Source organism: Nicotiana tabacum, chromosome 3 (assembly GCF_000715075.1).
Source record: "Nicotiana tabacum cultivar K326 chromosome 3, ASM71507v2, whole genome shotgun sequence".
Classification (NCBI taxonomy): Eukaryota; Viridiplantae; Streptophyta; class Magnoliopsida; order Solanales; family Solanaceae; genus Nicotiana; species Nicotiana tabacum.
Genome location: NC_134082.1, coordinates 45,914,352 through 45,937,297, shown reverse-complemented (window position 1 = coordinate 45,937,297; position 22,946 = coordinate 45,914,352).

The window sequence follows — 22,946 nt, the reverse complement described above, 5'->3', positions numbered from 1 at the left end:
GGCAACTTACCGGGAACCAAAAGGCCATCCGGCTTCGTAACTTGTCCGGCCTCTTTCTTATTTCAAGGTATGACACTAACAGAATAGGGAGTCTCAACCAGTAAGAACATCCCCGGAGGTGAAGAGAGAAGGGTGTCGGCACAGTTATATACAGTTCAGATAATATCAAAGCGGTAACATTTAGCACACTCAGCAAAAACATGTAGGAAAATCAGATATAATTAAATACAACAATTTTTCTAAGCTCGAATTCTGAACCCTGAACCAGAGATTCTGGGTTCGTCCCCAGCAGAGTCGCCAGAGCTGTCACACCTCCTTTTTCACCTACACTCGTAAGGGCGTAAAGGAGTTTTTCCATTAAAGGACAATCGGAATGGGATTTAATTATTAATTATTTAGAGTCGCCACTTGGGAGATTAATGGCGTCCCAAGTCACCGGTTGAATCTCGAACCGAGGAAAAGTATGACTCTGTTCGCAGTCCGCGAACCAGAAATCCGAGTAAGGAATTCTGTTAACCCGGGAGAAGGTGTTAGGCATTCCCAGGTTCCGTGGTTTTAGCACGGTCGCTTAACTGTTGTATTTGATTTTATCTGATTTTAATACATGCTAACTTATGTGCCTTTTATTCGTAAACTGCTTTTATTGTTATTTATTTTAAAAGAATTACGACGTTGTGAAAATGCGTCTCGATCCACGTCGCAATCAATGCGCCCGTGGTTGTCAACACATTTCGACTTCGTCGAGATTTGGATTTGGGTCGCATCAATGTGCACCCGAGTTTAAGAAAGTAATTTAATTAAATCATGCCTAAAGATGCTAACGTAGTATTATTTTGGGGAAAAAACCATGAAGGTCGCTAAACGGTCATCCCAAATTCTAATTATTTCAATAATTATTTATTGAGGGCCCCACATTTATTTATTTTTGTGCGGTGAGGCTCGTCTCAATTTGTGAATCTCTTTTCTATCATTATTTATTTTTAAAGAATTACGATGTCGTGAAAACGCATTTCGAACCCCGTCGCATTCAATGCACCCGTGATTGTCAACACAATTTCGACTTCATCGAGATTTGGATTTGGGTCGCATCAATGCACACCCGAGTTCACTAAACGGCCATTCCAAATTCTAATCATTTTAACAACCACATTATGTGTCTCTAAAAGACTAATTAATTTAGGATTGAATTACACTGAAATAAATCAAGAGCCAAATTCAAAGAAAAATTGGGCCTGCCTCATGAAATTGATGCGGTCCAAACGGCCCAACAAATATGAGCAAAGTTCCCAACTGCAACAATTGCTATAACACCAACGAGTCATCACAACGATAATGTACGCCGTTATTTAGCTGAAGCCGTGAACTCCAAAATTCCTAAACGATTTATCCTACCAGTTGCCTACCAAGACCTGCTTCTTTTAGTGAACTACGCCAATTGTGAATGAGTTTTGTTTCATGATTTTTATCTATTTTCGATACCAATTTACCAACAAAAATTCAGGTTTGCCTATCAATCGATTTCCGACCCTTATACTAGCATGGTCAACGACAAAAATATTAATAACTAGGCTAAATGTCACCGGACCAGCTCCTGAATTCAGATGGCATTTACATAGATCCAATTGCTATTGATGACTATTACATTCACATGAACCCTCAAATTAGACCAAACCTATGCTCAATGCTATTTCCATTCCAATTGCCCATTTCAACAATTCAACATTGTACAACATTCAACATGTAATCAACCTTAATGAACTAGTTTAATTATACACCTAACTGCCAGTTATATAACAGGAAATTACACTATTAATATCAGTTAAAATACAGACTGCTTTCAGTTGAATAACAGACACTTAGAACATTTCATTTCAACTTTCAACGAGCATACATCAGTGAGGTTCAAAGAAGTGTACCTGGAAATTGGAATGTAAATAGAGAAAAGGAAAGGAGTCAGCTACTTTGAACAGCAACAGCAACAAACTCAACAATATGCACCACAGAACATGCCAGGAAATGCTTTGAAAACCAGAAATATAGGCAGACTCCACAGATCAATTCATCACACACATCAAATGCACTCCTAGCCTTCCCAGCTGAACCTAAACACCTCTGCAATGCTGCTAAACCCAGAACCCAACTGAAATCCAGAACTAATACTGAAACTGTAAGATTGTTTTTGATTTTCTCATTTTTAATATTTTTTATTTTTTGAAGACTGGAATAGAACTACTAACTGGATTTGAAAGCAAGGAGGAGAGCCCTTTGTGGGGATTTTTGAGCTTAGAGCTGAAGGAAGAAGAGGAACCCCCTTTCCCAAGGCATTTCATGCCCTTTTATAGGCAACCCCAAAGGGAATAGATCAGATTCTGATTTTCTAATTAGTCCCCTCCCTATTTTCAGTTTAGTCCCCCTATTCTTGACTTGCTAAACAAGTAAGCCCCCTTTTGTGCTGAAATGTGCACTAAAATCTCATTCTAGAAGGCCCTAGGGTATTCATCTACCCATACAATACCTATATTGCCCTTTCATATACCTTGATATTACTATTCCTATCAAAACTACCCTTTTCCATACCCAGATTACCCCTGAAAGCTCCTCAAAGTTACTGAACCTACCCTCATCCTTAACAGCTATAACCAATACCCTAATCCAATCTAAAACTAACTGAGAATGATTAATTAATACTCAGAAATAAATTAATTAAATTAACCAACCTAATTGTTCAATTATACCAACTCAGTCAAGCTAAATGAAATCAAACTAAACTTAAGCTAACAAGATCAACGTTTAAACGAATTTAAACTAATTCTTAAACCATAAACTCACAATCATTCAAACAAATATCGACTCAGAACTAACAGTAATTGACAGAACTATACTAATAAATCATAGAATTAACGGAACAATTAATGAAACACAAACTGTAACTAAAATTTCAACCATGCGAGTTAAAAGAGACAGGCAAAACTCACAGAAACACGAGGAGCCCCGGCCAGCCATTAACGTATGATTCCTTTCAGATTTTTGACGCGTAACATCCCTAACCATGTGTTCTTACAAGAGAACACATGGTTAAGGATACTACGGTTCGAAATCACAAAGATTTGGTTTAGGGTTTTGGTCCGAAATTCTTAGATCTAAGATTCGAGCCGTTTCACAATGAATTGAAGGAAAATAAACATGGATTAGTGTTGAGGGGAGGCCGGGGATTGTATGGTGTGATTTTGGGCTGGTTTGGATAAACCTTCGACTTGGCCGGAAAACTTCAAACTAAGATTCGACGAGATTCGGCAACATTCGAGGAAAACTAATAACGAGAATGGAAGGAGGGGTTCATGGGGGATATGTGGTGTTAATTTGGAGGTGAACGTAGGTTGCGTTCACCGCCGGCGAGGGATTTAGGGGCGGCGCAGATTAGGGTTTGAGAGGAGAGGTGGGGTGAGGATGACGAGGGTCTGGGGTGGGTTTTCGGACCCTTTTAAATTAGGAACCTCATTAGTTCCAGACCGTTGGATTGATGAGATCCAGCGGTCCTGATTCGGCGACCACGAAACGACATCGTTTCGTTTAGAAGAGGGGGCGGACCGGGTTGCTGGTACTTGGGCTGGGTTTCTGTAATGGTTTAAGGCGTTTGGGCCTGAGCGTTTCTTTAATTCGGCCCAAAATTGGCCAGCCCTTTGCCTCTCACTTTAAATTCCTTTCTTGTTTTTTTTTTATTTCATTTTATCTAATTATTTTCCACTTTGTAATTTTGTAATTATTTTTTCTGATTTTATAGAATTTCAACAATTAAAATAAAGTCCTAATATACTTCAAAACTAAAACTGACTAATCCCTAAAATTGTTTAAAAACTATTTCATGACAAATTCATAATAAAAATCATTAAAATGCGAAAATGAACTAATTTTTGTGATTTTCATGTTTTGTTTTAAAACAAATTAACCATTAATTGATACTAAAACCTAAATGCAAAAACGCATATTTTTGTACTTTATAAGAATTAACGTGCGCAAATAGAATGCAACAATTATCAGAAAATGACGCCAAAATGCACAAAAATTGTAAAAATAAAGAAAAATTATTTTGTTTGGGATTTTGGGAATAATCATATTTAGGGCAAAAATCACGTGCTCACATGATTCTCACCGGATGTGGGATACGTAGGCAACCCACGTAAGGTTCGGCTTCATTTTTACAAATAATAAAATAAAGTGTGGTTTAGGGCTCTGGTCAAAATAATAAGCCGACCTAGCTTCGGTTGTATTTTAAGCCGTTTTTTACCAGAATATCCTTAGATTACCTTTCAATTGTTGAAAGGCTATTTTCGAGATAAACGGGTAAGTCTGTCTAAAAGGTGTCTTTTCCAATAAAATACTTACCCCTGACCTCAAAATTTGTTTGGAATTGTGAAGGGGCCACGTTTGCAAAAAATGACCATTTTTGCTAAAGTAGAAATAAAAGGGGTCTTTGTCCGTTGATTTTCTTTCGAAAACTTGTTTTGCAAAAAAGAGTCCACAATGGTCAACCCTCACCTTAACCCTCCGCAGGTACAAATGGATACTATCCAGAATCCGTCACAAATGAATACTGTTCAGGACCCGTCATAGAACCAGTCACAATCTATCATAGAACGGGCTCAGTTACAGCTTCGCAGGTGGTGGGATGATTTAGATGAAGATGGACGGGATTGGGTGAAAGAACAGTTGGGTTCCCTTATATACATCATGTGCATCAAACCAAGGGAGGATTTAATCAAAGCCTCGGTAACCTTTTGGGATCCCTTCCACAATGTGTTCCATTTCTCGGATTTTGAGCTCACTCCCACTCTGAAAGAAATGGCCGGGTATATGGATTTTGGCCAAGAGTTAAGAAAGCAGCAACTCATATTCCCAAGGGCTCCCTCTGTGCACAAGTTCTTCGATCTTCTGAAAATATTAGTAAACAAATGAATAAGGCCCACGTGAGCAAAGGATGTTGTTCTTTCTACTTCTTGTACTTCAGGTTCGAGCACTCAGCCGGGTTTGAAACACATGAAAAGGGGTTGAATAACAAATAAGACAAGAGCACATGGCAAATTCATCATCGGTTTGCCTTCATCGTGGCATTTTGAGGAGTCATGGTCTTTCCAAATGCGGAGGGCACAATAGACACTCGTTTGGCCAGAATCGCACTGATCCTCGTCACCAGAAAAGATCACACACTTGTCCCGTTAGTGCTGGCAGATGTTTACCGAGCGTTAACCTTGTACAAATCTGGGGCTCAATTCTTCGAGGGTTGTAATATCTTCTTCAAATGAGGATTATCGAACACCTTCGCCATCATCCTAAGTTCATGAGATATGCTTCGTACGGGAACAATTTCATCAAAAATTATGAGGAAAGGGTTGAAGACTACAAACCGCCAGAAGGAGTTGAAGCTTGGGTCTCCTATTTAAGAAATCTGAGGGCAAATCAAATTGAATGGACCATAGGATGGCTTCCGGTAACAGAAGTCACATATATGACAACTTCAAAAGGTACTTGATGATGATGGGATTAAGGAGTATCCAACCATATGCACCACAAAGTGTTCTGAGACAACTGGGAAGATATTAGGTGATACCCGAAGATGCAGATCTAAGTACCCAAGTCATTGAATTACACCTAGAAGCAACGCTACCCAAGGCTTTAGTTCAACGGGATTGGAATGGTTGTCAGTATCAAAAAAATGACACCCAGGTACCAGACCCGGCTAGTGGCGAAGTTGATCCCAATTATGCTGCTTGGTTTGAAAGAAGGTTTTATGTGAACAATGAGCCAGAGCCCGATCCCGAGCCCGAGTGGCCTACCAAAAGGCCATATGTTCAACCTTTTGATGACAAAATTCAGGAAAGGTTGGCCTGGGGAGAAAAGGAAAAGAAATATCAAGCCAGCATCTACGCTTTGCGAGAAGAGTTGAGAATTGTCACCTTCAATAATGATCTACAGGCACGAGAGGTCGAGGGTGGAAGAAAAAGATTGGTCCAAGAAAATGAAGCCCTCAGAGCACAGGTTCGACAACTGAGAATAGCATCCAAGAACCGGGCAGAAGCAGAAAAGATGAAAGGCTCGTTTATAACCTTACACAAAAGGTACGTGACTGTGAAGATGATTTGCAGAACACTGAGTCTGAACTAGCAAAAGTACGAACAAAGTTGGCCAAAAATGCAGAAGGACGGGCAGCTTTCGTTCAACAGACAAAAGAAAGATATGAAAGAGGGGTCATAGGTTGGGAAAAGGAGCTTAACAGCCTCGAAGGCAAAATGGCTAAACAAGCCAAGAGCTTCGAAGCCGAGAGAGAACAATGCTACGCTTTGATGGCACAACTCGAGGGAGACATACAACATTTACAAGAATAGAATAATGCAGCCACCCGGGTCTTGGAGGCTAGATCACAGCAGATTGGGCAATTTTTACAAGAAAAAGGCATCATCAGGGAAAGGGTTAGAAGAATCACTGACTACATCATGATGAAATGCAGCGAGTGTGAGGACATGACTGATAAGTTAGGATTTTAACATGTTTTATGCCCCTACTTGCCTATGCTTTGATCATATATTGTTACAAAATAGTCCTAAAAGGCTCACAAGTTGTGCTTGATCGACAAAGTGACGAAATGTCAAAGATCGGTTCAAAAAGGAGTGAAACCTTCTCAAGTATCAAAGACCAAGAAATCTAAGGAAAGAAGGCCTAGTGCGGACCGCGCAAAGTTGAATGCGGCCGCACTAGGTGGTTTAGAGAGTTGGTAAACCAGGCTAGAGGCAACACGGCTACGGTACACATCTCGCGGTTCGTGGTGAAGGCTCTGCGGCCGCACTACTCTTTTGTGCGGTCCGCGATCATGAGATTCAGAGAGATGAAAGTTTGCAAAGCCAACGCCATGCGGTCTGCGGTCGTGATTGCGCGTACCGCGCCAGCTCCCTCCGCGGTCGCAGTCCATTCTACGCGGTCTGCGGAGTTCAAGTTCAGAGAAGCACAAGTCAAAGTCAAAGAGCCCACTGCGGACGCAGTCCATTTAGTGTGGTCCGCACTGACCCCGTAGGGGTATTTTTGTCCAGTTTTTCAAGCCTAGTATAAATAGAATATTTTACCATTTTTTAGCAATCTTTTGTATTCAGACGTGAGCTGCGCTCCTGAGAACGATATTTGTAGCCATTTTTCGCACTTTTGCTTTACATTTACGATAGATTCTTGTAGTTTAATTTTATCAATTAATTAATATGTTTATTTCTTCATCTATTTATTCAATTTCTTTATCTAGCATGAGTATCTAAACCCATTAGCTAGGGTTGTGGCTCAACCCTAGTGTGGGTAATTGATGGGTGTTGCCATCTAGTGTTAGATTGACTATGAGTGTTTGCTATTTGGGTTGATTTTATGTTTTAATCTAGAATTGGTGGTTACAAATACTAATTCAAGCCTTGTGGGCTTAATTCTTCTTAAGAAAGAGAGTCTATGGCCCCAAAATTAACCCAACAAGGAATTGGGATGGACTCATGAGAAATGATAGTTCCAATTAACGGGTTAAACCTCGAGAGAGTAATTACCCTACTTGAACCCTAGTTGCTTGGTCTAATTTGCCTACCCATTTGGTCTCTAGAGAGTCAATTGGGCAAAATCACTCTCTCTACCGAGAGGTGTGAGAGTGGGTAAAATTGTGCAACGGTTATAGCATAAGCCCCAATTATGTTAATCGAACCTTAGTAACATCTACCCGTCAATTAGCCACCTAGGTAGTGTCACGACCCTAGTGCCCTTCTTCTCATTAGATACAACTTAGCAATATTCTCGTAGCATAATTTAGTGTTAATCAATAGTTCTATAAAAATAGTTATAATTCGAAAACCCAAAAATGTTTGAAGTGACATTAGGAGTACAAACACATCTCTAGGCTAGACAGACAATCCAACTCCACTACTAGCTCCCTGAGGAAATTGATCCCGACCCTCATATCGGGTAAAAGCTATTGCGACCCGCTCTTCCTACCTTAGTGTAGCGTCGAGTTGCCAGCGATCGCTTTTTGGCGCCGTTGCCGGGGAGCTTACGGTGTTGTCTATCTGTTTATTTAGTTTTGTGTTTTGCTTCTCTTTCCTCCTTGTTTACTAATTTTGTTTGTGTCGGTCAATCAGGTACAAATGGCTCTTAATGCAAATGACCCTCTCGACAATGTGATAGCGGGGGAGGAGGTAGACGATCTAGAACAAGATGAGGTCTTACCTCAAGTTCCACGGAGAGGCCTAAATGCCAATATAAATGCAAATAAGAACAACAATATTCCAGACCCTCCTCTGCTACCGCCGCGAGTGGCCCCCAAAGTTTTACCAAATCAAGTATACACCAGTGCTATTGTTCCTCCCCGAATCCGGGCGGGGAACTTTCAAATCACAAATGTTATGTTGACCTTGCTTGAGCAAAGAGGGTATTTCAAGGGCGCCTCCGATCAAAATGCCTACAAGCACTTGAAGGGGTTTGTGGAAACATGCTGGGGTAGCAAGCAGACAAACGTGTCCGGTGATGCGTTGAGAATGAGGCTTTTCCCGTTCTCTATTCGGGGTAAAGCATTGGATTGGTTAGAAAGGCTCCCTAATTATTCTATTACAATGTGGGATGAATTGGCGGACAAATGTATTGCCAAGTTCTTTTCTCCAAGTCATATGGCAGCTCTTCGGGATGAAATTCTAGCCTTCAAGCAAGAGCCAACGGAACCTTTGCACGAGATATGGGAAAGATATAGAACAATGGTGAAAGAGTGCCCTAATAACGACATGACCGAGGCTATGATTCAACAAACCTTTTATCAGGGCATCAACACCACGAATCAATGCATTGTGAGCCAATTGGCTGGAGGGAACTTTATGAAACTTTCTTACCAAGGGTATGTGATGTACTTGATGAAATGGCCGACACCTCTTTGGCATGGCAAAGCCGAGTAAATGTTCCCCAAGGTGACCCCACGGTCATCTATTTGCACAAGGAATTGCACGATCATGGCCAAGCTATTGTCGAGCTTACAACAACTATGAATAAATTGGCAAAAGCGCAATTACAACAAGTCCAAAACCTGCGCCAAGTCAATGCAATGGAAGGTGTTTCTATGTTGAAAAGGAGGAAAAAAGGACAACAACCTCAAGGTAATTGTGAACAATATGACAACAACAATGATGGTAGTTGTTATTCAAATGAGTGCTATGATGATCAAAGTGAAGAGGTCCAATATGTCAATAACTACCAAGGGAATAGAGGCAACTCTCCGAATCAACAATGGCGTCCCCAAGGAAATTGGGGCAATCAACAACAAGGAGGCGGTAATTGGAATAATAACAACTAACAACAAGGTGGTGGCAATTGGAACAACAACAATCAAAACAACAATTGGGGTAATCAAGGTAACAATCAAGGCAATTAGAACGGGAACAATAATAATTGGAGCAACAACAACAATCAAGGCGGGTAGAACAACAATGGAAACCAAGGCAACAGGGGGATGGGCTTTCCAAGCCCCCGAATGTACCAACAACCGAGCAATCCACCCCCTTTCCCTTCTCAAGTTCCTAGTTCTTCCGGAGGTGATATGGGAAGAATTGAAAGCATGTTCGAGCAAATGATGAAAAAGAACCAAGACTCCAATGCCCAATTGGCTTCTCATAATACATCTATCCGAAACATGGAGGTGCAATTAGGCCAAATCTCTCAAGCGTTGAATACTCGTCCCAAAGGTGCTCTACCAAGTAATACGGTAGTGAACCCGAAGGGTGGGAATAACAATCATGTGATGGCGGTTACAACAAGAAGTGGGAGGGGCGGTGATGTGAATGCCTAAAAAAAGCAAGTTGTGGATGAAGATGTTGAGTTGCGTGATGATAATGTACCTTTGGGTGTTGAAGATGTGGTTGAAGAGAATGTGAACAATGATGTGCAGATTGATATTTATGATGAAGCTGAGGTAGAGACTCAAGATGTCGTAAACCCGTCTAGGGAACACGTGATTGACATGCCCGAGCCGGTTGTACCAAAGGCTAAGGCTCATTTTCCAAGGCCACCTCCACCTTATCTTCAGAGGCTCGCGAAGCAGAAGAATGATAATCAATTTAAAAAGTTCAATTATATGATGAAGAGCTTATCTATTAATGTGCCATTGGTGGAGGCACTTGAACAAATGTCGGGCTATGCAAAATTCATGAAAGACTTGGTCACAAAGAAGCGTTCTATGGATTGTGAGACTATAAAGATGACTCACCAAGTTAGTGCTATAGTGCATTCAATGGCCCCAAAGCTTGAAGATCCTGGCGCTTTCACCATTCCTTGCACCATTGGGAGTGCGGATTTTGCAAAGGCCCTTTATGACTTGGGGGCTAGCATTCCTTGCAATGCCGTACTCGGTCTTCAAAACTTTGGGAATTGGACAACCTCGACCTACCTCAATGAGACTTTAAATGGCGGATCGATCAATGAAGCGACCTTTGGTCATAATTGATGATGTACTTGTCTGGGTGGATAAGTTTATATTGTCGGCTGACTTTGTCATATTAGATTGTGAGGTGGACTTTAAAGTGCCGATTATTCTTGGTAGACCTTTCCTCGCTACGGGGAAGGCATTGGTTAATGTTGAAGTGGGTGAGTTGACTTTCCGGGTGGGGGATGAGAAGGTGGTATTCCATGTTTGCAAATTAATGAGACAACCCAATAGCACGGAGGTGTGTTCATTTGTGGACATTGTCACAGCAGTGATAGTGGATGACACAAGTTCCATGATCCACGTTGAAGATCCCCTTGAGGCCGTGCTTCTTAATATGGATGTCAATGAGGATGCTAGTAGAGTGGAGTGCGTGAATGCATTGCATGGTATGGGTTCATATTCATATGAGCCTAGGAAGCTATCTTTGGATCTTGAAAACCGCAAAACTCCATCAACAAAGCCATCGATTGAGGAGCCACTAGTGTTGGAGTTGAAGCCACTTCCTCCACACCTCAGGTATGAATTCTTGGGTTCAAATTCTACTTTATTATTATTATTTCGTCTTGCTTAACTAACATGCAGGTTGACACCACTTTGGCGGTACTTCAAAAGCGGAAAAAGGCGATTGGATGGACATTAACCGACATTCGGGGTATAAGACCCGCATTTTGCATTCATAAGATCATTTTGAAGGAGGATGCAAGGCCTTCCTTGGAGCATCAAAGAAGACTAAATGAAGCGATGCAAGAGGTGGTGAAGAAAAAGGTTATCAAGTGGCTAGATGTTGGGGTGGTTTATCCTATTTCTGACAGTTCGTGGACTTCTCTGGTGCAATGTGTGCCGAAGAAGGGTGGTATGACCGTGGTGACCAATGACAACAATGAGCTCATTTCCACTAGAACGGTCACCGGGTGGAGAGTTTGTATGGATTACTGAAAGTTGAACAAAGTGACTAGAAAAGATCATTTCCCATTGCTATTCCTTGACCAAATGCTTGATCGTCTTACGGGACGGGCTTTCTATTGCTTTCTAGATGGTTACTCGGGGTACAATCAAATTCTAATTGCCCCAGAGGACCAAGAGAAGACAACCTTAACATGTTCTTATAGCACTCTAGAATGTCATTTGGATTGTGTAATGCTCCGGTGACCTTCCAACGTTGCATGATGGCTATTTTCACCAACATGGTGGAGGATATCTTGGAGGTCTTCATGGTTGATTTCAGCGTGGTTGGGGATTCTTTTGAGTAATTCTTGGTAAACTTGGATAGAGTGTTGGCCCGATATGAAGACACCAACCTTGTTCTCAATTGGGAAAAGTGTCATTTTATGGTAGAAAAAGGTATAGTGTTGGGTCACAAGATCTCAAAGCGAGGAATTGAAGTTGATAAGGCCAAGATTGAGGTTATTTCGAGGCTCCCTCCCCCCACTTCTGTCAAAGGGGTGAGGAGTTTCCTTAGGCGTGCGGGTTTCTACCGGAGGTTCATAAAGGATTTTTCTAAAGTGGTACATCCGTTGTGCAAGTTGCTAGAGAAAAATGCAAAGTTCTTGTTCGATGAGAGTTGTATGCAAGCATTCGAGCTTCTTAAGCTCAAGTTGACTTCTACCCCCATCATTATCGCGCCAAATTGGAGCTTGCCTTTCGAGCTCATGTGTGATGCTAGTGATGTTGCGGTTGGGGCTGTTTTGGGCCAAAGGATCAACAAGATGTTTCATCCGGTGTACTACACAAGCAAGACCATGAATGAGGCTCAAAGGAACTACACAGTCACCGAGAAAGAATTGTTGGCTATTGTATTTGCTATGGAAAAATTCTGACCTTACCTTATGGGGGCCAAAGTTATAGTGCACACCGATCATGCTGCTTTTAGGTATTTGATGACCAAGAAAGACTCCAAAGCGAGATTGATGAGATGGGTGTTACTTCTTTAAGAGTTTGATCTAGAAATTGTTGACCGGAAAGGTAGTGAGAATCAAGTGGCGGGCCATTTGTCCCGTTTGGAGGAGGAGGGGAGGCCTTGTGACGGCCTTGAGATAAACGATGCATTTACCGACGAGCAACTCCTTGCGGTGTCAATGAATGGATTTTTGTGGTTCGCCGATGTTGCAAATTATCTTATTACTGGAATCATCCCGTGTGAGCTCTCTTCCAACCAAAGGAAGAAGCTCAAGTGGGATAGCTTGGATTTTTATTGGGACGAGCCATATTTGTTTAAGATTTGCACCGATGGTGTGATTCGACGATGTGTCCCCGAGGAGGAATAATTGGGTATTTTGGAGGCTTGCCATTCCTCTCCCTATGGTGACCATCATGGCGGGGCGAGAACAGCTTCTAAAGTGCTTAGTTGTGAATTTTATTGGCCTACCTTGTTTAAAGATGCGGGTGATGTGGTCAAGAGATGTGATGAATGCCAAAGAGCCGATGGAATTTCTAAAAGGGATGACATGCCCCTCAATACAATTCTCGAAGTGGATATTTTTGATGTTTGGGGCATCGATTTCAAGGGTCCTTTTGTGAGCTCTTGTGGGAACACTTGCATTCTCGTGGCGGTGGACTATGTATCAAAGTGGTTTGAAGTCGTGGCTTTGCCCAACAATGAAGCCCGGAGTGTTGTGGCATTTTTGAAAAAGAATATCTTCACAAGGTTTGGCACTCCCCGTGCTATCATTAGTGATGGGGGGTCTCACTTTTGCAACAAGGCTTTCGACACGTTTCTTTCTAAGTACGGTGTCAATCATAAGGTTTCGACCCCCTATCATCCTCAAGCTAGTGGCCAAGTGGAAGTCTCCAACAGAGAAATTAAGAGTATCTTGTCTAAAACTGTCAATGCTAATATGACCGATTGGTCGAAAAAGTTGGATGACACTCTTTGGGCTTATCGGACGGCTTACAAAACTCCGATTGGTATGTCTCCGTATCGTTTGGTGTTTGGGAAAGCTTTCCATCTTCCGGTGGAATTAGAGCACAAGGCCATGTGGGCTTTGAGGAAGTTGAACTTAGAATGAGATGTTGCAGCAAATCTTCGGGTTGAACAACTTAATGAGCTTGATGAGTTTAGATTCCATGCCTACTCCAGCTCGTCCTTGTACAAGGATAAAATGAAGTACCTTCACGACTAATATGCTCGGGGTAAGGAGTTCAAGGTTGGAGATATGGTTTTCTTGTTCAATTCCCGATTACGTCTGTTTCCGGGTAAGCTCAAGTCAAAGTGAAGTGGGCCTTTTGAAGTTGTGTTCGTGACCCCATTTGGTGCTCTTGATCTAAGAAACAAGAATGGTGAAGTATTCAGAGTCAATGGACATCGGGTCAAGCATTATCTTGGGAAATTTCATGATATCCACGTGGTGGCACTTCTCCATCTAAAGTGATGTGCTGGTAACATGTGTCGTGCCACGACGTTAAATCAGGCACTGCTTGGGAGGCAACCCATGTCTTTTTCTTTTTGTTGCTTTCTGTGTTTTTCTTGGTAGTGTAGGTTTAATTTTTGAGCTAACTGATTGTGCGATGTTGCAAGGATTGAGCTGATGCAGTGCAATATAGTTTGAAAAAAGTTGAAAAATCTCTGAAGTTTGCCAATGTGGCTGCATTACACTTTGTGCGGTACGCACTGGTGATGGTCAAAAGTGGTGCTCTCTAAAGTTTGCCACCGTGGCCGCATTCCATTTAGTGTGGTCCGCGGTGGACCTCCGCGGACGCGGTTTGCTTTTGTGCGATTCGCGAAGGTTGCCTTCTCAAGCTTCAAGTGAAGAAACCCAGCATGGTCCGCAGACGGTTTTGTGCGGCCGCGCTGGTAGGTGAGGATGGGTCCCATTGCTTCTCTATAAATATACCCCAAGGGTCACCCTTTACCCTTTTCGAACTCTTAACACTCAGAAGCCCAAAAGCATTGTTCACACTCTCATTTGATTGTAATTCTTGTTTGCATTGATTAGTTGCATTCCATCTTCACAATCTGGTAACATTTCATCCATATTTCATCGATTAATTTTATACTTGCCTTTTATTTTCATGCCCAGTAGTCTTAGCTTCTTTTTCTTCTTCTCGTAGTTTTTTTTCTTCTTTATTTAACTGTTAGCGTAGGGTATTTTTAAATGCTGGGTTTTTATGCTGAATATGCTTAGTGATTGGGCAATTGAGTAGGGACAAGTTAGGTGTGCGGTCTGCGGTCAATAGCAAAAACTTAAACCCTAACTTAATGACTGTGCAAAATACTCTCTGCGGCCCGCGGTCGCCTTTGTGCGGTCTGCGGTGCCCTGACGCGGTCCGCATTGCCATTTTACGAGGATCGCGGAGCCCAAGAGACTGAAATTGAACCTATGCCCAGTGCGGCCGCGATCCCACTTTGTGCGGACCGCGGTGAGGAGATTCAGAGAGATGTTTTTCAGGGTCTTGTCCCAATGCAGACCGCGGTCACCTTTGCGCGGTCCGTGGTGCCCCCAGTGCAGTCGCACTCTTGTTTGTGCAGGATGCGGTGCTCTGTTCTGCAACTGTTTCTGCAACTGTTTCTGCAACATTTAATCTGCTGTCTACAATTCAATTTCAACACTTGTCTCACTGCCTATGCTGATACTAACCATGTTAGATGTGTATGCTTGCAGATAATGGTCAAACAAAGAGGCAAAGGCTCGAAACAACCCGGCCGAGGTAATTCCTCCCGAGGAGGGAAGCAAAGGATGGTAAAACTCACTCCCCAGGCTAGAAAAAACATAAAGGACATGAGGAAAGCAATCAAAGCGGCTGACAGAGACATTGACAACTCGGGGAGTGAGTACGAGCCCTCCCGGGAAATCTCTTCAGATTCAGTCCCTCTATACATCCCGTATCTAGAGAACGCCATACATAGAGACACTCCTCCCTCTTCCCCCGATGCTCAAGCTTCAATCAACATTTCTTCTAGGTCGTCTGAGGCCTCAGCGATAGGTGGTGGGGATAAATACTCTACCTCTCCCACAGCGTCAATATCTAGAGAGGGTGCTAGAGGTGATGAAGGAGATAGGGAGTTACCTGGGGGTGGTGTGCCTCAAGTTGGGGGTGTTGACCGGACTAGAAATCTTGCTATTTGGGAATATAGATTCGTCAGCCAGGTGGCGTTCTATAAGTTTAGGGAATGGTGGCCGGCACGAAAGCTGATTCTTGAGAGGAGCTTCATTGATAGAGATCTTCTACCCCTACACCCCAATGTACATAGACAATTTCGAGCTCGAGTGGGTTGGAAACACTTCAAAGATAATTGTGTGAAGACGAATGAGCGCATGGTCAAGGAATCTTATAGCAATGCGGCCCACATCTTGAAGGGAACTAAAGTGACCAAAGTGCGAAACAAGAATGTGATATTTACCGGGAAGGAACTAAATGAATACCTGGGGTTCATTGAAGAAGACGAGTCCCTTTACAATGAAAAGTTTGCAATGGGCGAGGAGGTTTGTCCGTGGTTAGCCTCATACCTGGCAGCCCCGGGTACGGTTCCAGAGTGGTTGCAAGCAGGGGTCAAAATACTTCGGAGGACTTTTAACTTTGAGGCTAGAGGATGGTTGACTTTTGTGTGCAGTCGGCTCGATCCCACTACCCATGATCAGACTATTCTGCTTACCCGAGCTGTTCTTGTTGCATCTATTATGGAGGGATACCCTATCAATGTGGGCAATGTGATATCCCGCATTATTTCTGCAGTGGGGGTTGAGCATGACCGGAACTACCCTTTTCCCAGAACCCTCACTATGTATTTTAGAGACCTGGAGGAGGAGAAGAGACCTTTTGACATCAAGGTCAAACCTGTGGCTCCGTTTTCATGGTACAGTCAGAAGGGGTCAGACAACCCCAAGGACAAAAATTACAAGCCACTTGCTTCTGCTCCAATCGGCCAGTCTGAAGAGCCGGTTGCGGTAGAGCCCTCCACTGAGCCTGCTTCCACTGTCGCTGACATGCCTCCCGGACCATCCACTACTGCTGGTCCCTCTACTTCAGCTGGATCGGAGATTCCATCTTCCCGGGCCCATCCTATCACTGCCCACCAGCTGATCCAGACACATCATAGCTTGAACAACTGGATGTCAGCTGCGTCATCCAAGTTGTCCGTCTTGACTTCTACCAATGCGGCTCAATCGGCACCGCAACCAGCACAGTTTCCACAGGCCATTGAGGATACATTGAAGAAGATCCGGGAGAACTAGGAAAAGATCATCAGTACTCAGGGTGCCTTGGCTAAGGTAGTAGATTCACATGGCAAGGCCCTGAATGAGCTTTCCAGGGAGCACAAGAAGATGCGCAAAACATGGGCTTCCAAGGAGTTGGTGAAAGAGCTGAGAGCAGATGTGGACAAGCTGATGGCAGACCAAATGCCTCTTGACTTATTATTTGGGGATCCAGCCCCAGTAGCAGCACTAGTAGTAGAGTCACAGCAGGAGTAGACTCAGAGGCTTCTTAGGAAGAAGAGGAAGCTCCCTAGTGCAGACGAGGCGGTCATCCGATTGGCAGACCCACAAGAGGTCTCCTCCAGTTAACCACAGGTTGCTCCAGATATTCTGCCCGTACAGGTCCAGGCCCCAGTCCTAGCAGCTGAGCAGCAGAAGACCGGGAACTAGTCTGAGGTTCCCGTACATACAGAGGACCCGGGGACCACTCATGTTCCCATGCATACAGACGGGGCTTAGGGAGCTCCTATATCCTTTCATCTTGATTTTTGATGTTTATTTGTTTAGTTGACATTAGGGACAATGCCAGCTTTTATTTGTGGGGGTGCGCCATACTTTTTATCTGGATGATTGTATATATTAATTGACTTAGTTTATATTTCTATTGATTTTCTATTTGGTCTATATATAACTTTACATTTAGTTACTTTTATCGCACTTTTTATCTTTCATTTGGTCTGTATATAAAGTTACATTATTGTATATATTCATCCCCCGTTGTATATTCTAATCCCCTAGTAAATATTCATTCTATTTTCTCTTTTCGTACAAATTTTTCATTTTTAGCTTAGTAGATAGGCTCGCAGCCTTTTTGTTTCATTTTTGGTGTTTTCAATAAGCCCTTGGTTTTCTTAATGCCACGGTTCTTTCCAAGGGTGGAGTATTGTGCGAATCGGGTGGCTCTTCCCGATGATGAATGGCGTGACAACCTTCTTAAGGGTTTGAGTCCGTTTTTTATTTCTCTTTTGTTTTTAGTAGTTTATAGTTAAGGGTACCTCAAGCAAAGCTTCACTTGGGCCTAACACATTTGCCTTTGATCTCATGGTCAAAGACAAGTGGTTGTGTTTAGGATGGTTAAAGTAGTGACCTTGAGACTCTTGTTTTGACCAAACAAACATCATGTGGTCCTTCGGGACTATTGTGTGCTCAATCGTGTCTAAAGTTGTTGTGGGCCCCCGACTCTATGTCTTTAGCAATCCTTGAGTGTGTGTGGTAAGAAATCAAATTGTGAGTCCAAGTCCCGAGCCAATAGTCTAGAACTTGCCCTAAATGTTTGTTAGGGCAAAATTTTGAGTGAAATTCAACTTGAGAGGTGATTATAGGCTCTCCTTGATCCAAATAATAGTCTAACAATTCCATAGCCTACCAAGGATATAATCCCTAGCTAACCCTTTTTAGCCTTAAACCTTTTTCTTTCAAGAACCAATGCTACAAGCCTATACCCGTTCTAAATTATAACCTCTCTTGGCACCCAAATCGTCCCTTGAGTAATGGCAAAAGTCTAAGTTTGGGGGGGAGAGACATGAAAGGAAACAAAGTGGTAAAAGGTACAAAAGCAAAAGGAAAGGAAGGCGATGAAAAAGAAAGAAAAGAAAAAGACAAAAAGAAAGCCCAATGTGCAAAGAATAAAACGGGATTCAAGAAAAACAAAAGTGAAAAAGGTGTGGAAAAAAGTAGAAAAAGAAGAAATGCTTTGAATTGCATAAGAAAGAGTGACAATGTGTCTCTTTAACCCCTTGAAAAGAAGTGAAATACTCAAAGAGTCAAAGAGAATTGTGCCAAAATGAATCAAAAGAAGTACTTAAGGGGAGATGGAACCCATATAGACCAACAACTTTTCCTACCCTGAACCAAATTGACTCCACAAAAGCCCTATATGATCTTGAGTTGGATTACGCTCGCATTAGTGGATACTTACATGAGGGTCAAGCATATGGTACTTATAGCCGGACTTGTGACCTTTCCTTGAGAGAGACGAGTGAATTCCCATTAACCTTGGTTTGTGTGCCTATACTCTAAAAGGTGAGGTTTGCTTAGGGAGAGTTGAGAATGTGTGAGTTTGGGTTCCACAACGACCAAAGTAATTAAGAGAGTTCTTTGATGTAATGAGTCAATTCTTGATGCTCTTGTGTCACACTTGATCCATAGTTTTTCAAAGTTTAAATTTTGTTAATGACCCATTCGTATTGAGGGAAATTGTTAGTCCCAATTGATGCTTATTGAGGTTACTTTAGGATAGCTGGAATTACTTGGATTTTTCTTTAAGGGGTGAGTCTTATTTTGTTTTCTTGAGGACAAGCAAAGGTTTAAGCTTGGGAGAGTTGATAAGTTAGGATTTTAACATGTTTTATGCCCCTACTTGCCTATGCTTTGATCATATATTGTTATAAAATAGTCTTAAAAGGCTCACAAGTTATGCTTGATTGCAGGTTTGATCGACAAAGCGACGAAATGTCAAAGATCGGCTCAAAAAGGAGTGAAACCTGCTCAAGTATCAAAGACCAAGAAATCTAAGGAAAGAAGGCCTAGTGCAGACCGCGCAAATCTGAATGCGGCCGCTCTAGGTGGTTCAGAGAGTTGGTAAACCAGGCTAGAGGCAACGCGGCCGCGGTACACATCTCGCGGTCCGCGGTGAAGGCTCCGCGGCTGCACTACTCTTTTTTGCGTTCTGTGGTCATGAGATTCAGAGAGATGAAAGTTTGCAAAGCCAACGCCATGCGGTCTGCGGTTGTGATTGCGCAGACCGCGCCAGCTCCCTCTGCGGACGCGGTCCATTCTACGTGGTCCATGGAGTCCAAGTTCAGAGAAGCAGAAGTCAAAGTCAAAGATCCCAGTGCGGCCGCAGTCCATTTAGTGCGGCCTGCACTGACACCACAGGGGTATTTTTGTCCAGTTTTTCCAGCCTAGTATAAATAGAACATTTTACCATTTTTGGCAATCTTTTGTATTCAGACGTGAGCTGCACTCCTGAGAACGATTTTGTAGCCATTTTTGGCACTTTTGCTTTACATTTACGATAGATTCTTGTAATTTAATTTTAGCAATTAATTAATATGTTTAGTTCTTCATCTATTTCTTCAATTTCTTTATCTAGCATGAGTAGTTAAACCCATTAGCTAGGGTTTTGGCTCAACCCTAGTGTGGGTAATTGATGGGTGTTGCCTTCTAGTATTAGATTGACTATGGGTGTTTGCTATTTGGGTTGATTTTATGTTTTAATCTAGAATTGGTGGTTGCAAACACTAATTCAAGCTTTGTAGGTTTAACTCTTCTTGAGAAAGAGAGTCTATGACTCCCAAAATTGACCCAACAAGGAATTGGGATGGACTTATGAGAAATAATAGTTCTAATTAATGGGTTAAACCTCGAGAGAGTAATTACCCTACTTGAACCCTAGTTTCTTGGTCTAATTTGCCTACCCATTTGGTTTCGAGAGAGTCAATTGGGCAAAATCACTCTCTCTACTGAGAGGTGTGAGAGTGGGTAAAATTGTGCAATGGTTATAGCATAAGCCCCAATTATGTCAATCGAACCTTAGTAACATCTACCTGTCAATTAGCCACCTAGGTAGTGTCACGACCCTAGTGCCCTTCTTCCCATTAGATACAACTTAGCAATATTCTCGTAGCATAATTTAGTGTTAATCAATAGTTTTATAAAAATAGTTATAATTCGAAAACCCAAAAATGTTTGAAGTGACATTAGGAGTACAAACACATCTCTAGGCTAGACAGACAATCCAACTCCACTACTAGCTCCCTGAGGAAGTCGATCCCGACCTTCATATCGGGTAAAAGCTATTGCGACCCGCTCTTCCTACCTTAGTGTAGCGTCGAGTTGGTAGAGATCACTAACCAGGTCCATGTTCATCGCCACGATAATGATCTTGTCCGCCAGATAATGGAGGATCTCTATCGTCTCCAAAATGACATGGCACATAGCCCCGCAGCAAGACCAGTTGGTGTTCCTAGGACAGGGTTGGAGGCACTGATGTACTCTTGATAGTATTTTCTTTTTCGAGTCTGTATTTCCATTTTTAAAGTATGTTTCGAGTGTATTTGAAGTTTTAAATTCCTAGAAAAAGTATGTTTTGAGTCTTTTGTAATTTAGTAAAATAGAAATTGTATTAATGAAAATTTGGAAAACCTTAAAAAATTGTTTCTTTATTTTTCGCATTTATTTCTTGAACTACGTGATGATCTGATTCATGCATCATCGTGATACGTAGACAATCCTCATCAGATCCGTTCATGATTTTGTAAATAACTCAAATGAAAGGAAAACGAAAAAAAAAGCAAAAGAAAAACCAAAAGAAAAGCGAGAAAAGAAAGAAAAGAGAGGAAAGAAAAGAGAGGAAGACGGGAATAAGAGAAGCATTAAAAAGCCAAAGTGGAGAGAAAGGAAAAGTGGAGACATAAACAAAAGTCAGGATGAAACACGCAACCATTGCAAAACATGTAGAAACACATTTAACTGTATAGGTTCATCATACCCCAATGTGCGATTACCTATGTGTTATTTGCTTCAAACTAACCGGTTTGTTGTCTACTGTTGAGTTTAGGTTCCATATTAAGGTGGTTGGTTTTGTGGTAATCTGGCTTCATATCCATACTTTACAAGATCAAAAGAAAGTGTAGAAATGTCATCGGAAAGTCATCTGCCAACAGTTCCTATCCTGGAGGATAGCCCGATCTCGGCCATCCCAACTTCCGAGTTAGCAACTGTTGAGGAAAACAGAATTATATGTCTCCGCATGATGGAAATAAGGGACGCCTGGTCCAATGGTAGAGATCCACCGAGTACGATACCTGGATTCCCTGAGTTACTTCCCCGGGCAAGTGGGACTTCTAACATCCCAATAAGTTATCCGAACACCCCACTTGGATTTCCTACCATCTCAGCCCACTTTGCTGGAACACCTTCTGAGGTTCGCCGCTAGGTGTTGATTTCAGGTGCGGCCTCCAACATATTCACTGCGCAACCTTGTTTGGCCACGGTACAACCCACTTTGCCTAAGCCTAGTTTTGATCCATCATATTTCACCTTCCAAGTACCATCCTTCCCACCGGAACCTACCCATTTCACTACCAATGCTTACCCTCAGCCACCCCGGTACGAGTTTACCGCGGGACAGGAGAAAACCACAAAAAACCCTGAACAAGAGGAGATTACCCAAAAAATGAGGAACATGGAGTAGAGTCTCAAAGATATACAGGGTTTGAGCGGGCAAAAGAGTGTATCCTACACTGATTTGTGTATGTTCCCATACGTGCATTTACCCCTGGGTTTCAAAACCCCAAAGTTTGAAAAGTATGACGGGCATGGGGATCCCATAGCCCACCTTAAGTGGTACTACAACCAATTGCGGGGAGCAGGTGGAAAAGAGGAGCTTCTCATGGCTTATTTTGGAGAAAGCCTGGTCGGCATTGCTTCTGAATTGTACATGGATCAGGATATGTCTCGTTGGCATATTTGGGATGACCTGGCTCGGGATTTTGTCAGGCAGTTTTAGTATAACATCGACATAGCCCCTGACAGGAATTCATTGTCAAATCTCAAGAAGAAGTCCTCAGAAAGCTTCTGGGAGTATGCTATCAAATGGCGCGAACAAGCGGCCAGATTCAAGCCTCCAATGGATGAAACAGAGATTGTTAGTGTTTTTCTTCAAGCCCAAGAGGCTGATTATTTTCAGAATATGATGAGCGATGGGGAAATCATTTGCCGAGTCCATAAAAGTTGGTGAAATTGTCGAGAATGGTCTAAAAATAGGGCACATATTGAGTCAATCTGCTATAGGGGCTACCTACCAAGCAATTCAAGGCGGTTCTGGAGGTGTAGCGAACCAAAAGAAGAAGGAAGAAGTGGCAATGGCAACTTTAAGTGTAAGAAAACCCCGTCCACCCATAAATTACTTCTCTACAAGCACCCCACAACACTATTATCCCCATCAAGACGCGGCCTATGTTATGGCTCCTCAGCCATATGCATTAATGAATGCCCAACCATACGCTAGGCCACAACAACAATTCCACCAATGCTGAGCTCCATTTCCCAGAAATCAACCTACTCACCAAGCTCAGTATAATCCCCGACCTCCACAAAATAATTTCCCCTATAATGCTCGTGCTTGGGAACCCCCCAAAAGAACAAATTTCATGCCTATTGGTGAATCCTACTCTAGCCTTTTCCCTAAACTAGTCCAAATGGGTTTGCTACAACCTGTACCCCCCGAATAGACAAAACCTAGAGTCACCTTCCTACCGACCTGGTACCCAATG